The sequence below is a fragment of the Mirounga angustirostris genome, unplaced genomic scaffold (genome assembly GCF_029215605.1).
Source record: "Mirounga angustirostris isolate CCGP_5_RB_7025 unplaced genomic scaffold, mMirAng1.0.hap1 SCAF_5, whole genome shotgun sequence".
Taxonomy (NCBI): domain Eukaryota; kingdom Metazoa; phylum Chordata; class Mammalia; order Carnivora; family Phocidae; genus Mirounga; species Mirounga angustirostris.
Window position 1 is genome coordinate 160,364,848 of NW_026991713.1, and position 16,621 is coordinate 160,381,468.

Below are 16,621 nucleotides of genomic sequence, written 5' to 3' on the forward strand. Positions count from 1 at the left end.
TTAGCGCCCCCATTTTTTATTGTACCTCATTAATAGCCTTTTTGATTTCTACTTGGTTAGATTTTAGTTCTTTTACTTCTCCAGAAAGGGTTTCTCTAATAACTTCCATGCTTTTCTCAAACCCAGCTAGTATCTTTAAAGTGATGATTCTGAACTCTAGATCTGACATCGTACTAATGTCTGTATTGAAGGTCCCTGGCAGTTGGTACTACCTCTTGTTCTTTTTGTTGAGGTGATTTTTTCCATCTTGTCATTTTGTGCAGAGGAGAATAGATTAATGAGAGAACAAAATGCTAGCAGAGTAACAACGTACCCAGAAAATATACTCTAAAGAAATCAGAAAAGACCTGAAGCAGTGGAAAAAGAAATGGAAAGAGAGAAAAAAGAAAAAAAAAATAAGAAAAAGAAAAAGATAAAAACAAACAAAACAAAACAACAACAACAAAGAAAACCAGAATGTGATCAAATATGATCAGGCTGGTATATAGATCAGTGCCACACACTAGATTTGGGGTGTATTTTGGTCTTTTAGAAGAAAGTGCCTCCTGAAATTTTAAAGAAAGAAAAACTTATATATGTACAAAAATAATATATTATTGATCATATATTGATATGATGAAGGAATGGAATATGACTGTAAAGATGGAAATTATAAAAAATTTTATAAAAGGAATTGATAAGAAGTTGTTTGAAAAAAGAAAGAAGAGGATTTAAAAAAAGAAAAAAGAAAAAAAAAGGGAGAGAATGTGATCAGGCAGGGGAGTAGAAAAAACCATATACTAGAGATTTAGGGTATATTTTAATGTTAGAAGAAACTATCTCAAAATTTTAAAGAGAGAACAACTTATATATATATGCCAAAAATACGGGTAACTACTATGAAGGGATAGCATATGACTCTAAAAATGAAAAATAAAAATGTTTTTTAAAAAAAGGGATCGATAAGATGTTGGTTGAAAAAGGGAAAAAGAAGAATTCAAAAAAAAGAAAAATGAAAAAAAGAGAGTTAAAAAAAACTTAACTTTGAAAGACTAAAGAATCATGGTAAAAAAGCCATGGATTCTATGTGCAGTATTCCCCTAGCGCTGGAGTTCTGCCGTTCTCATTGATCGGTGAACTTGGTCTTGGCTGGCTGTTTTCACTGATCTTCTGGGGAGGGGCCTGTTGCCGTGGTTTCCAAATGTCTTTGCCAGAGGCGGAATTGCCCCGCCCTTGCCCCCTCCCGGCTAAGTAATCTGCTCGGGTTTGCTCTCTGGGGCTTTTGTTCCCTGCGAGCTTTCCATACAGCTTTGGAGGCGGAGAGTGAAAATGGCGGCCTCCCAATCTCTGCCCTGGAGGAGCCGAGAACTCGGGGCCCCGCTCCTCAGTGAGCCCCCAGAGAAAAGCCGTCAGTCACTCCCGTCTCCCCGGTCTCCGGCCGCACTCCGTGCTCACCCGGCCTGTGACCGCGTGTTTCTATCTCCGGCACCCGACCCCGGGTGGAGTCTCCAAACCCAGCAGATCCCTGCGGTGCCCTCCCGCGCAGCTCCTCCCGGAGGAGGAAGGTGAGTCTCCCCGGATCTGCCGCTTGTTGGGTCCCTGCTGGAGGAGCAGTGGCCCGACTGTGCCGCGGATCACGGTTTATGGCCACCCCGAACTGAGAGCCCGCGCCTGGGCTCCGCCTCTGCAGCCGGCTTCCCTGCTCCGATACCTGGGAGTCCTGCCACACTCAGGCACCCCCGGTCTTTCTGTGACCCCAAGGGTCCTGAGACCACACTGTCCCGGAGGGTTCCACCCCCCGCTTAGCCACCAGAGTGACGTCCCTCAGCGGGGCAGACTTTTAAAAGTTCCGATTTTGTGTTCCATGTTCTATCACTTGCCAGAAGCGGCCGACGGAGGCCCCTCCCCCGCCATCTATCCTCCCGAATATCGCCTCGGATTCACTTCTCCGCACGTCCTACCTTCCAGAAAGTGGTCGCTTTTCTGATGAGAGAGTTGTTGCTCTTCTTTTCTTCGATTTCCTGTTGAGTTTGTAGGTGTTCAGAATGGTTTGATCCCTATCCAGCTGAGTTCCTGAGAGGAGACGAAATCCAGGTCTCCTACTCCCTCTCTATTCCCATTTTTAACAGTGTTGATACCAAACTGAAATGACCTGGATTCAAATCCACTTAATTGCCCTTTTTTTTTTTTAAGATTTTATTTATGTATTTATTTGAGAGAGAGAGAGAGCATGAGTACAGAGAGGGGCAGAGGGAGAGAATCTCAAGGACTCGATCTCACCACCCCTGAGACCATGGCCTGAGCCGAAATCAAGTCAGACACTCAACTGACTGAGCCATCCAGGCGCCCCAAATCCACTTAATCACTCTTAAGAGACCCTAATAGATCTTCATTAAGTACATCCTAGACTCCATCAAACTTTTTGGTTTCATCTCTTTAAGCCCTGAGCCATTTGACTTCATTACTCTTAGTCACTTATTCTTTTTTTTTTTTTAAAGATTTTATTTATTTATTCATGAGAGACAGAGAGAGAGAGAGAGGCAGAGGGAGAAGCAGGCTCCCAAGGAGCAGGGAGCCCGATGCAGGACTCGATCCCAGGACGCTGGGATCATGACCTGAGCTGAAGGCTGACGCTTAACCATCTGAGCCACCCAGGCGCCCTCTTAGTCACTTATTCTTCTAACACCTCTGTGCTTTCATGCCCAATACCTTTGTAACCTCAGTTCCTTCTGCCTGAGATGCTCTTCAGCTTTGTCTTCAGAGCTAGACCATAAACTCTAGATGGGCAGGGATCATGTACCTGCAGTATGTATAGTAGACATTCAATAAATGTTTGTTTCTTGACTGCCTGACCCAGCACAGAAATTATCTTTCTTCCTGAATTATGTCTTTTTTATAATTCTGTAAGTGTCCAGAAGGGTCTGCAGGCAGTACATTCTTTTAATCTTTGTGTATTTGCAAGTGCCTTTAATTTGCCTTTACATTTAGCCAGATATGAAATTACAGGTTATGATTCTTTTCCCTCAGCACTGTGAAGCTATATCACTCCATTGCCTTTTGGAATCAATGGTTGTGGTTGAGGAATCAGCTAAGAATTTAAGTGTCATTCTTTTGTAGGTAATCTGTATGTTCTTTCTGGTAACCTAAAGATTTTTTTTTTCTTCATGTGTCTACTTTTCACAAGGATGCCTAGATGTGCATTTATTTTCATTTATGCTACCTGGATTCGGTGCTTCTCTCAGCACATCTGGAAAATTCTCAGCCATTATCTTTCTAAATATCTCTGCCCCGCCACTTGCTTTATTCTACACTTTTAACATTCCTATTAGACATATTTTGGAGCCCATCAACTTATTCTCCATGTTTTTAAACTATGGCTTAATGAAAAAACTATTTTTATCTATGATGCATTCTTGTGGAATTCTAAGTGGTATCCTCCAATTCGAGAATTCTTGCGAATTATATCTGGTCTGGAGTTTATATCATCTACTGATTTAAAGATTTTAATGACCATATTTTTCATTTCCAACATTTTTAGGAGACACTTTTAAAATATACATTTTATAACTGCGTGTGGGGCGCTTGGCTGGCTCAGTCAGTAGAGCATGTAACTCTTGATCTGGGAGTTGTGAGTTCGAGCCCCATGTTAGGTGTAGAGAGTACTTTTTATTTTTTATTTTTTTAAGATTTTGTTTATTTATTTGACACAGAGAGAGCACAAGCAGGGGGAATGGCAGGCAGAGGGAGAGGCAGAAGCAGGCTCACTGATAAGCAGGAAGCCTGACAGGGGACTCTATCCCAGGACCCCGGGATCATGACCTGAGCCGAAGGCAGACGCTTAACTGACTGAGCCACCCAGGCGCCCTAGAGATTACTTTTTAAAAAGTAACTGCTTGGGGTGCCTGGGTGGCTCAGTCGGTTAAGCCACTGCCTTCGGCTCAGGTCATGATCCTGGAGTCCCTGGATCGAGTCCCGCATCAGGCTCCCTGCTCAGCGGGGAGTCTGCTTCTCCCTCTGACCCTCCCCCCTCTCATGCTCTCTGTCTCAAATAAATAAATAAAATCTTTAAAAAAAAAAAATAAATAAAATAAATAAAAAATAAAAAGTAACTGCTTGTATCCCCCCATAAATTCTTGTTTTATTTTTAATTAGCTTTTCACTTTTTCCCCAGCTTTTTCAAGATGTAATTGACATATACCATTGTGTGAGTTTAAGGTGTAACCTGTGTTGATAGTGTACATTTGTATGTTACAAAATGACTGCCACTGGAACACTAGGTAACATGTCCAGTACATCACCGAATTATCATTGCTTTTTTGTGGGGAGAACATTTAAGATTTAGTCCCTTAGCAACTTTCAAGTGTATATATTATAGTATTCTAATCAGCACGTTATACATCAGATCCCCAGAACTCATTCATCTTGTAACTGGAATTTGTACCCTTTGATCAATAACTCCCTATTGCCCAAACTTGTATTTTTTTGCTCCAGCAGTGTCTTGGAACTTCTCTTCTTGAAACCTGGACTTCCCCAAAGGCTCTTTCATCTGTGGGTGGGTATCGTAGAAAGCAATTTCCCGGGGCTTCCAGATTGTGGCTGAGAGGGCCTGGAGTCTGTTCATGGACCGCTGCAGGCCCCACAGCCAGGATCAAGGTCTGTCTGCCTATTTACCTGACGCATGGGTGGGTGAGACCTCCTTCCAGGGCCCTTGGCATACGGTGCTGGATCCCACAGCTCTCTGAAGGTACTTTTGTCCGTGATGGATGAAGACTTTTTGTTGTTGGTGGAAGACAAACATGAAGGATGTCTTCTGCCATCATGATGCGGGCGTCCCCCTCCAGAACTTAACTATTTCAATGTTAACCTCAGATGATTCTATTATTTTCATTATTGTCATTTTCCTTAATGATCATCCATTATTGATTGTTCATTGTTGATTCTATAGGATTTCTTCTTTAATACTCGATCTCCATGCATGTTTTTTGATTTTGCACTGTAGGCTCATCTTCAGTGAACACCTTTTCTTCCCTCCTGTTTTTTTTTTCTGTGCTCGCTCCTCCCTATTTACCAGGTTTGCAGCTGGCTCTTCAGGATCCCCAGTCCAGAACCCTGTTTTCTCGTGTTGGATTAAGGCTGTTGTTGATAATATTGCATCGACACAGATGCAGCTATTGAGCCATTGGGCTGTTCATCCAAGTTTTGGGTAGAAGCTGTGTCTAGTCCCTCCTGCCTGCCTCATTATCCCATTGTAGTAAAATCTCAGCTTTCTCAGCTTTCTTTCAGAGGTGGGAAAAGACAGTCTAGCTCCTAGGCTCGCACAGTCATCTTGGCTCTCATCCCCTTCCCGTCGAGGGAATGTTTAGTCTCCATTTTCTCATAGGAGCCAAACTCCTGACTGCCTTTTCTCTTTTCCAGCAGCCCCTTCACCACCTTGGGCTCCTGCTCTACAGATATGTTGTCCTTGGCTGTCTTTGGATTGGTGTGGCACAGATGGGACAGAAGGACTTTGATTTTATGGTTAAAGGAAAAGTTAATTTTCCCCTCTCCTTCTCATGGGATATAAATAAAGACTCTGTGGCTCTAACCATTCCAGGGAGCCACCTTATCACCATTAGGAACCATTTTGTGTGACCATGAAGAAAGTTATATTAGGGCAACGTGTCAAGTATAGGTACATATCTTTTTTTTTTTTTTTTAAGAGAGAAAGCATGCATGAGTGAGGTGAGGGGGAGGAGGAGAGGGAGAGGGAGAGAATCCCAAATAGACTCCATGCCCAGCACAGAGCCTGACATGGGGCTTGATCTTATGACTCTGAGATCATGACCTGAGCCGAAACCAAGAGTCGAATGCCTGACTGAGCCACCCGGGCACCCCTAGGTACATATCTTTTTACTTTGGGGTTTTTTTATACCTTATGTAAATGTCTATTTTTGCTTATTAGTTGTTATATTTTATCTTTTGTCACCATATATTTGGAATAGCAGTAGGGCTTCAAGACAGGTACTTTCTAATTTTCCCTTGACCCAAGTCAAGCTAAATAAACATTTTTAACTCTGCTGCCTGCAGCGGATACAGTGATGAACTGCCCCGATTCGCCTCAGGACTGAGGAACTCATTCCCCAGCTTCCAGCACTGTTGACTGTTCACCATGCATAGCTGAGAACTCTACAGGAAGTTTCATGAGTGAGGGGACCTGCCTTGCCCAAGGTTATGACCTTTCCTCAGGACCAGCTAAATTCCACTGACTGGTCAAGTAGAGATGCAGAGGCCTGAGCTCCTTGCTTTAACTCGGGATAAGGATGGAAAACCATCCCTCATCCAGACTTCCCTGTGGGATGAGCTCAGGCCTTTGTCACAACTGCATTGCTGTTCATCTTCTTCCGTTTGTCAGTCTTGCTTCACTCACTGCCTTATGGGTATTAATTCCAAGAGCACCTCTAATACACCTCCTGCTCACAAACTTTCATCTCAGTAGGCTGTGTCCTGGGGAACTTTATTTAAGACACCACTCTATGGTGGGGGAACGTTGGGTCTCCCTGTAAGCCCCATCCAGCTGCTTCCTCATAGTAGACATTCGGGAATGGTGTGGAATGAACGCATGAATAAAAACAAAGTTGCCTGAATTTAACTTGCTCAGTTTTCCCAAGCTACATAATTTTTCAGATTTTACTAATAAAACGTAGACCTTCACCATCTGAGAAATTCATCTAGGTACGATTCACTTACTTTGCAAGTTCCTGTTTTAATTGAACTTTATTATTGCCTGGATGGACCTGGCACTGTTGACATTTTTGTAGTACATATGAAGATGAATTACTTACACACACAGTATCAGTGTGGGAGGTGGAGGCAGACAGCAGCATGATCAGGAACTGAGCATGGGCCATAAATTGAGGTTTGGCCATAGGAAGGAATGGCAGTGTTGGAGAATGGTCATCCCTTTTCAAACATCACTGGCGTGGGGACAGCATGATAGCCTTACCTCTCATAAAGGTGACTTGAAACCTTTGCTGGGCACTCTTTTCTCAGGACCGGCAATTAAGATCCTCTAGGTAACTTTCACCTCTGAGGGCACATAAAACTGAGCATGCTGAGGATAGAGAGGGTGATGCATGGGAGGCCCACACCTGGAGAAATAGTGTAGTGTGGTGAGGTGAGGTATTTCGTAAGTGTTGTCAGGTGCCTGAGAATTCTCTATGGGGATATTTAAATGGTACATTGCCATGTGGCATTAATAAGAATTAAAATGTAAGCATGTCTTAGATCACTGACATGACCACCAATGGTGGATGCTGTTGTTTATCTATCCTGTGGCCTTTCCCCCATTCGTCTTTTTCAAAGCCTCGTCTTTTTTTCAGATATTTCCATCCCCCACTCACCCATGCTCTAAGGACAGATTCTGTTTCTTTATGCAATCCTATTTCCTTTGCAAGTCTATGTTTCAGAAATCCAGATTTAAGTAATCTGGCATTTCCTGGTGATTTAAAGGGACAAGATTGATGGGATGACCTTTTACTTTATGGTGGGGGGGAAAGGATTTTTCCCCTCTCTCATTCACAAGATATAAAAATGGGAAACCAGTTTCCCTAGTTGCCTCTAGTGACCCTGAAGGAAGCCATCACAAGTACATACAAGAAACCATCCTGTGCACATGCAGGAAGATATCCTGTGTACATGCAGGAAGCCATCTTGTCACCATGATGGAAGCTAATGTGAGTCCACATACAGAAAAAAGCAAGAAGAAAAATCTCAGAGTAATGGAAATAGAGTCCCAATTTTACTTACTTTGGGTCCTGCCTACCCTTCACCTAATGATATATGAGATAATAAGTTTCCTTATTGTTTAAACGGATTGAGTCAAGATTTCCTATTACTTACAGTGAAAACATCTTATTTGAAACATATACTTACAATCAAGTACTGTCTTTGCCCGTGGTTTATAATTTCACTGGCTCCAAGTAATCACTGGTGCCAATTACAGGCAAAATTTATCTTTACAGATGTAGGTAAGCAGATCAGGCTGTCAGTGGATTGGCATTTCTAATGCCACAGTGATATTAATGACTTCGGTTGAAGTTGACTGTTTGGCCATGTGAGTTTGTTCCCTCTCTCTAACAATACGTCAATAAAAGATAGGATAGGAATGAAAATAATGTCTAAATGTTCAATGAAAAAAAGATGAAAAGAGAGCCATCAGAAGGAAGAGTTCACCAAATCTCTGAAAGATGGATAAAATATAGATGATTAGAAAGTGGTGATGCAGAATCCAGGAAGCCACAGCCCAGAGTATGTACAGAAAAAGATTCCAGTGAAGAGGGAGCCAGTATGCCCTTCATGCATGTAAGGGCCTCAGCACTATGAAATGTGCAAAGGAGGGTAGGATTACAATGTGGGGCCCAAAACAAGGTGATTAATCAAAAGTCTATTTTTGACATAGTCAAATCCACTTCACCCTGGAGGACCTAATTCTTGGAAGCCAGGTTTCTATGCCAAGACTTAAAGAAAAAAAGAAGTCTTCTCTCCAGAAGGATGTTCTTTACCTCTGGGGGCTCACCAGGGATTGATTCACTTGTTTCCCTCAACTGGTCTCACTTTGAATAAATTAGCAAGATCAGCAAGGTCTGTCCATGATATGGGTCAGGTTTAATTGACTTGTTCTTGAGCATGAACATTCAGAGGTCTTCAAGTGGGAGACCCTCCAGCCTGAAAGAGAGACATCAAAGTGAACAGATGCAAAACATGATTCTGAAGGAAACAGACATCATGCAAAGATCAGGAGGGAACTTAAACTCTAGTGTATGTTCTCAAAGAGATTTGAGAAAATGTTGCAACATGCAGCAAGCATTTTCCCAGTGAAAATGGAATAAACACATACCAAGAAATACCTCCTAGATAGTAAAGACCTATTTGTTAGCATAGAAAATAATTTGATAGAAAAGTTGGAAAATCAGATCTGGGAAATCTCTGCAAAGTAGAACAGGAAAATAAAGAGGTGGTAAATATGAACAAGAAACCCAGAGGGAATGCGGGATCGTTCAACATCTGATCAAAAGACAAATGACAGGGGAAAGTATCAAAGAAGTAATGAGAAAATGTTTCCAGAACAGAAGGACTTCATGTTCATATTGAAAATGTACACCTAGTGCCCAGCACAATGAATTAAGAAAAAAACCCCACATATATAGCACATGACCACCAAATGTCAGAATATTAAGGATAAAAAGAAAGTCCTAAAAGCAAAATTGAGGAAAAAAAATCCAAAACAAAAGCAAAGGCAGCATCAAATGATCCATTAGCAACTCTAGCTATTAGGAGCTCTTGACTTTCTGTGGGAAAATCGTATCATTTTAGGATTCAATACATAACTAAAGTATCAATAAATGAGATGGTGGAATAAAGACATTATCAGACATGTAAAGCCCAGAAGGGACTCTCCAGGGAAATAGGTTGGCTCAGTAGAATCCTAAATTTGTAGAAGTGGTTGAACAAAGTTAGAAATACATCTAAAGTAATTAGTTCCAAAAAAATTTGAACTCCAGGCAAAAAGTCATATGAGAAAGAACACTTAATCATAGCTATGGGTGTGTAGTGAACCACATTTAAACAGTCATAATAATTAAATCACTATTGATTTTCAATTTTCAGAATCAACCTGTGGATAAGGCTTAGAGGATTAATTACCATTAGGGAACAAAATGTAAGTATTGTAGATTTGACATGTAAAAGCAACAATTCAGAACTTGGAATTAGAAATGAGAACAGAACTGAAATCAGATTAGGAAGGAAGAAGTCAAAAGCTACCATTTTGAGGGAAGGAAAAAAGACAACGTTTAAAAAAATTAGTTTTAAAAATTAACAAACAAAATGACATAATTCCACATCTTTTGGTTCTTACATTCATTTGGATTATTTTGACAGGAAGAAAAACAAGATTCTTTTTTTGCAGTTGGAAGTTATTTTCATGAAAGAAGACTTTAGCTTCTGATGTTATTATTAAATCAAGATTTTGATTTGTCTTCATGAAAGCAACCACATATGACTTCAATGGTCACAGGCTAAAGCAAAAATAAGTGAGGTGAGCATAACAGATAAAGGATGCTATTGAATCAAGGGGAGGCAAAAGAACATCAGAGTGAGTTGTACAAAAATAAGTTTTGCAATTAGTTCATGCTAACTTGAAGGGATATTGCTAAAATGAAAAGAAACTTGGCTATAGTAATTTATATGCTGTTCACTTAATGGGTGCTGATTTACCACAATATTAAACATATTACCATCATATGAAATTAACGTTAAAAATTTAATTTTATTAGTTTTGTGATTCTGCTTATGTTCAATTTGCAATTTCTTTTTGGTTGGCTCAGCGGGTTAGTTAGCTCAGTGGCAAATACAAGCTGAAACCATAGCAGAGCTACTCTTCCCAACACGGTGGGTTCTCTAACTAACCAAAAGCTCCATTGTTACCTAGTCGCCTAGATCCGCCCCATACTCATAAAGTGATCCGTGGACCAGCAGCACTGGTGTTCCCTGGGGGATTTGAAGAAATGTAGTCTTGGGCCTCGCCACCCACCCTTCCTCCCACTTCTGATTCAGATTCTGTTTCTTTAACAAGATCCCCCAGGTGATTTCCATGTGCACTGCAGTCTGGAAGGCACAGACCCTACCCTTTCCCTAGTACCATGGACAAGGACAGGAGCAGCATCCTTCTCTAGAGAGTCCCCACCCACTGCCCATTTCTGCCCAGCCTGAGCATCCCTCCTCTGAGGACAGTCAGAGCTCAGGGGACCATGTGTGGTCTGCCACTTCACTACTGTGTCTCTTACTAAACTCTCTAGTGATGAGTGTGCCCCAAGCTCCCATTTCCCAGCACTTGGTGGTATTTGTTTTCGTCTGCCCAGATTCCTTATCTGTAACAGAATGGTAATATACTTTCCGTAAAGATTTGTTGTGGAGACTTGCATACAAAAATCTGTAAAAAGCTCTCAGGACAGAGTAACATCTCAATAAATGTGGCTATAATTATTAGCTATTGCCAAAGAATCCCAGGTGATAACATTCAGCAGGAAAGGCTTCTATGTTAATGGTCTCCAGCCTCAGCTGTGATCAGGTTCATTTCCCTCATCAATAGCTCATTACTTGATTGTCAAGTCACAGACGCTATAAGCCACACACCATCACACTGAATAATAGCGATTATTGCAGTTCTCATGTGTAAAGCATTGCAGAGCCAGTCTCCCTGTCATCCCGAGAGGGGTCCATCTGCAGGAGGTGCTGGTGGGGAGGTGCAGAGCGGCATTTTCTGTCTCTCACCCCCACAGTCCAGTCCCATTTTGCTCATGAGCTTCCAAGCCGTCCTGCCCCTATGTCCCAAGGTTTTCCAAAGCCAAAACAACTATTTGTCTTTGCTTTCCTTTTATTCATTTCTTGGTGCACAGCCTTCTCCTGAGAGAGTCATGCATGGGTCCAGAGGCATGAGGTAGACCACAAGTCTCACATGCTGTGCTGGGAAAGACCTTTTCCTAGTTCAACTTCCCACCCCGAAGTGAAGCATTGTAACTAAACAAAACCCTTTCCCCTGATACTCTTGTCCTAAGATGACCCCTTTCCCAGGTGGGTCTTCAGTCCCTCAATCAGGCTTCCAGAAGGCCTTCTCTATCTCTGTAAACACACCTCCTTATCTTGCCTGAATCCCAGGAGTGACTGGGCTTCATGTCCATATGGGGTCCTTTGACACTTCAAATGACCAGTTCAGTTAAGTCTGGAAAAGCGACTACATACGGTCTTAATTTTGAGAGACCATACTGTGAACATGAAATTTGACATATGCATTCCTAGGATAAATGGACGGGAAATAATTTTTAAAAAGAGAAACTACAACTATGACCCTCTTACTTCCTATGTGAAAGGCACCATATGCTGTCCAGCATTATCACATTTAATTCCCCAAATAAGTATTTGTTTGATAGATGAAACTGTGGCTTGCACACACTGAGAAACTAAGCTGGGATGAACTCATACTTGTTTTACTCCCAAATCCGTATCCTTTCTATTCCTTCATATGCCTTCACATTATGGAATCAGCAGATGGGCGGTAATAAGTTCCCTGTCACAGAAAGCATTCAAGCAGAGGCTGGAGGCTAGAAGTCTGGCCAACTGTCCCCAGGCCTGGAATGAAGCCAAGGGCACCCGAGGGTTACAGCCTGAGGTAATTCCTAGGGCGACACCATAAAGCGGTTGGTCTAGGAGAAGGTTATCCATTCCAGACAAGGCAAGGGAATAAGGAAGTACCAAAATATAAAGCTAAAAGTATCCAGAAGCACAGCAAGCTGATATAGCGTAAAGTGCATTGCAGAATAGGTAAAGGAAGATCCAGAGCTGAAAGCTGGCAGTGCATAGGCTAAAATCTGCCCACAGACATGTTTCCTTTGGTCTTCAAGCATTAATTCCTTTTTAGTTACTTGACAACATCTAAACACTGGGAGATTTCACCCACAAATCCAGATTTCAAAACTTCTCTTCAAAAGTGGGAAGATCTGGCAATACGGGCCTATGTTTCTACATGGCAACAGCTGAGTGGTGGCTGGTGGCAGAGGCAGGGCACACCCTCTCCGATTTCTAGGCTCTCACCACCTTGCCTAATATTGCATTATCTTCCTGGACTCTGAAAATAACCAGAACAATGTATGTTTTCTGCTGCCATGTGGGAGTTCAGCCTAGAAAGAGACAGGCTGCATTCGTGGCATATCTCAGACTCCTATTCCCTTCAAGCCTCACTCGAAGTTTCAATATACAGAGTCTGAAAGACAAGCTGCCTGATACAAAACAATGATGAAATAGCATGTACATCCATGTTCCAAATAGTGAGCATGCCAGTCACTGAGGGATGGAGAAGTGGTTTAGTTAAAACCTGGAAGAAGTCAAGATAGGCAAGAACCAAGGCATATAAGTCCCTAATCATTACTGCTTAGAACTACATCAATATTCTAGTGAGAAGACATGATTGGTTACCATTAAAATTGTACTATAGATATTACTGATTCTAAGGTGAGGGGGAGTCAAGAAAGAAGAGAGAGAGAGAGAGAGAAAGGAGAATGAATGTTTTCTACAGCATGACTTCAGTTATCTCCAACAACTTGTTTTGTTGTTTTTCTGATAAAAAAAAAAATCCTCCAGGTTTTGATAAGATGAGGTACCCAAGCCAACTTAGTGACCAGATAGATAGGCTGAGAAGCAGCTCCAACATCAGGGGAGGTTCTTTGCTTACAAGCAATAAAAACTGACACCAGTAAACAAAAACAAAGAGGGGTTTAATAGAAGTATATTGAGTACTCGTGGCATTGACGGGAAGGCTGGAAAGTATGACACAGATCTAGGTAAGCACCCAGGAGTTCCCATGGATAGAAATATGAGCAGTTTTAGGAGTCAAAGATTCAGAGACACCCCCCTGCTGCCCCGCATCTCACAAGGGTGCCAAGCTGGAATAGATGAGTCCAGTCGTTTTTAGCTATTGTGTCATTCTGTAGAAGATCCTAATTCCAGAGAGGAATCTTGACAATTAGCCTAGCTTAGGTCAATGGAAGCTGGATTATACCCTAGCCTGTAAACTCCACAAAATCAGAAGTGAGAAGACACTGACTATTAATTTTCCATGTTTTCAGCACCAAGACTAGCGTTTGAAACAAAGTAGATGCTCAGTGAATATTTGTGAAATGAACCAATGAAAGAATCACAGAATATTTTCAGTCTCGGACTAGGGTAAGATAGTGTCTGGAAAAAAAAAAAAAAAAAGTCCCTAAGCCCAAAGCCAGCAGGGAGGAGGTAATTTTCCAAAAGAAAATCAGGGTGATATTATCAAGAGAGAATTGAATGGTTGCTGGGCCCCCAATAGAGAGAGGAATGTAGACAGATGCTTTTGATTTTCCAGCAAGGTTTATATAACAAACATGGAAAACTTCAAATCTCTCTCTCTCAGGTCTTCACATTTCAACATAGTAACAAGGAATCAGTCAGAATATACCTAAATCCATCTTGTTTTCCTGCATACACAATGGGTAGCCAGATTTGCCTTGCTGTTGATTGGTGACCTGAAGCCCCGCATTCCCACTATCCTGGTTCTGATGAAGAAGGCCATATTCTGGTGCCAGCCCTGCCCCGAGTAAGTTCCCTGAGACGCAGGCACATCTCCTCCAAGAACATACCATATGTACAAGAGGCTGTTCCAAGGAGAAGCAAATTTGCACATCCCACTCGAAAGGGGAATGGCAAGGATGAGTGTGAGGAGCCCCCAGATTTTCTGCTCTTCCTCTGAAGTACTTTAGGAAGGAACACATGACTCATTTCAAAGGATCAAGGGAAGAACACCACCTGGAAGTGGGAAATGGTCAAGAAGGCTCTGATAAAGAAGCAGTTTCCGTGTTGATAATGAAGCAATGTAGATTTCTTAAGTTGATCTGACTGATAGTTGCTATTATGGCCCAATCCACTATTTGCCAGCTGGTCATATATAACTTAGCTCTTAATTATATGTTGTCTTGTGAGGTTCTCAGAATGCTTAATGGGTTAGCCTCATTCCGAATGTTGGAGCACAAGCTCAGAGAAGCATTTGGAACATTCCTTGCAACAAAAGTGGGTTTGCTTTCCAGCCCCTGTTTTGGCTGTAAGTTGAAGACCTTTGTATATTTCTATTTCTTGGATTAGAAGTGTGGATGCTGAGCACAGGGGTGAACTTGTTTGGAGAAGAAGGGGAACTGCATGTCAGTACCCTGTCTACACCTAAAACAGAGAGAGCTAAGGGCCCATGGGCCTCATCCGACTATATATATTTTTTTCAGCCTGCATAGGATTTACTTTTTGAAGTATTATTTTCAAATTCTATGAACTTGAGAGGCTTCACATACCCATCTGGATTTCCAGTTTGTTTAGAAACCACGTAAGTCTTGCGACACGAGGTCTGCTTTCCCACAAGGAAATGGAAATGAAACTGAACCGAGCAGGGGTGGCCCTCGGGACAGAGCCTGAGCTCTCTAGTCAGTCCCCACTCCGCTCTGGTCATAACCCAGTGTGGGCATGTGAGGATGGGGGAGGCTAGGTAGGTAGACGAGATTGTCACTCCACATCCACAACTTTATTTCTAGGTGGGTGTGCCATAGGTCTTAAATGGCTAAAAGTCATTCATCTGCTTTTTTGATGGGGCTCATGACTGTTATGGGACATGTGCTTGGACCAGGCTAGGAAGAGGTTGGTAGTATGGGGCCATGTCTCTATATGCCCTGGGAGAAGTTAGCTATCTTTGAGTTCATCTTGGGATCTCTTATATTCTGTTTTCGAGGTTTTAAGCAGTTTGGTTTGTAGATGAGGCTAAATCACATCATTATATGATACACCGGAACATAAAAGGTCTTGAATGCCATGCTGAGGGTTTATATTTGGGCAAGAAGTTTGAAAACACCAAAGCATCCCAAGCTCTTCTGCCTAGGGTCACGTCCTTTCAGCCCCTGTGTTTGGAGTCAGCTCCCCACTGAAACCTGACAGAGCCATGTGGAGTGGCTCAAAACTCTAGGGATTGACCATCCACAGAAGGACCTTCATTTTTTTTAAAAGAAGTTTGTACTTTCAGGGTACCTGGGAGTCTCAGTTGGTTAAGTATCCAACTCCTGATTTTGGCTCCGGTCGTGATCTCATGGTCATGGGATGGAGCCCTGCATTGGGCGCCACACTCAGCGGGGAGTCTGCTTGAGATTCTCTCTCTTCCTCTCCCTCCGCCCCTCCCCGCCCAAGAAATAAATAATTAATTAAAAAAGATAAATTTGTGCTTTCCTATCTTTTGACATAGGCTCTTCTCTTTTGTGACTTTGTATCGCAGGTATTGACATACGTGCACCACGACATATGCGTGACCTGTTTGTGGCAACACTTTTAATAACCAGAGACTGGAAATAATTGAAGGGCCTCTCACCAGTAGGGAAGCTGACCTAATTGTGGCTCATTTATACAATTGAATATGGTGCAGCTTTGGAAGAACTGAGGTGTCTGTGGCTTATATGGAATGATCTCTACAGTATATTCTAAGCAAAAATAGCGAGGTGTTGATTAGTGTTTTTACTGTGTTTCCATTCATTTAAAAAAGTATGCAGGTGCTCACTTACTTTTATATATAAGGTGGAATATTTTTAGGAGGTAGATAATGGCTTCTACAGAGAGCCTGGGAGACAAGCGTTGAGGGAAAGATAGACTTTTCATTGTAAATCCTTCTGTATTGTTTATTTTACCATGTTTGTATATGTTAATTTTTTTCAATAATAAAAATTGAGTTTTGTGGTTGTGTGCACTTAATTCTGAGCTTCATTTCTCCTGGAGTCTGCTTCATTCCTTCTAGGAAAATGTCTACATTCCACAGTTCAGTTTTCTAGAAGGAATCACCATGCCTGCCTGGCTGGCAGAACTGAGCAGGTTGTCCTGGGCTCCTGCTGAGACCCGGGGTTCTTTTCTTGGAATTCTGGGTGAGAGCAGCCCTCAGATACTACGTGGTGCCTTGTGGAGTTGCTTAGCAAGTGGGTAAAGAAGATATAGAGCCAGATAACAATTCTGTGTTGCTTTCTGCATCTTGCCTTGCTATGACATCCTCCACCCAACACTGTCCCCG

At 42.1% G+C, this 16,621-nt stretch overlaps 1 long non-coding RNA gene across 1 annotated transcript in view; it reads left to right on the plus strand.

Annotated features, from left to right (window-relative positions):
- LOC129045827 (uncharacterized) overlaps positions 1 to 16,349 on the plus strand; it is a 198,913-nt gene extending 182,564 nt beyond the window's left edge. The window contains exons 5-6 of the long non-coding RNA XR_010411932.1: positions 9,898 to 10,054; positions 15,842 to 16,349. This is a non-coding gene — a long non-coding RNA (uncharacterized LOC129045827). The remainder of the gene's footprint in view (positions 1 to 9,897; positions 10,055 to 15,841) is intronic.
- The last annotated feature ends 272 nt before the right edge of the window (positions 16,350 to 16,621 follow it).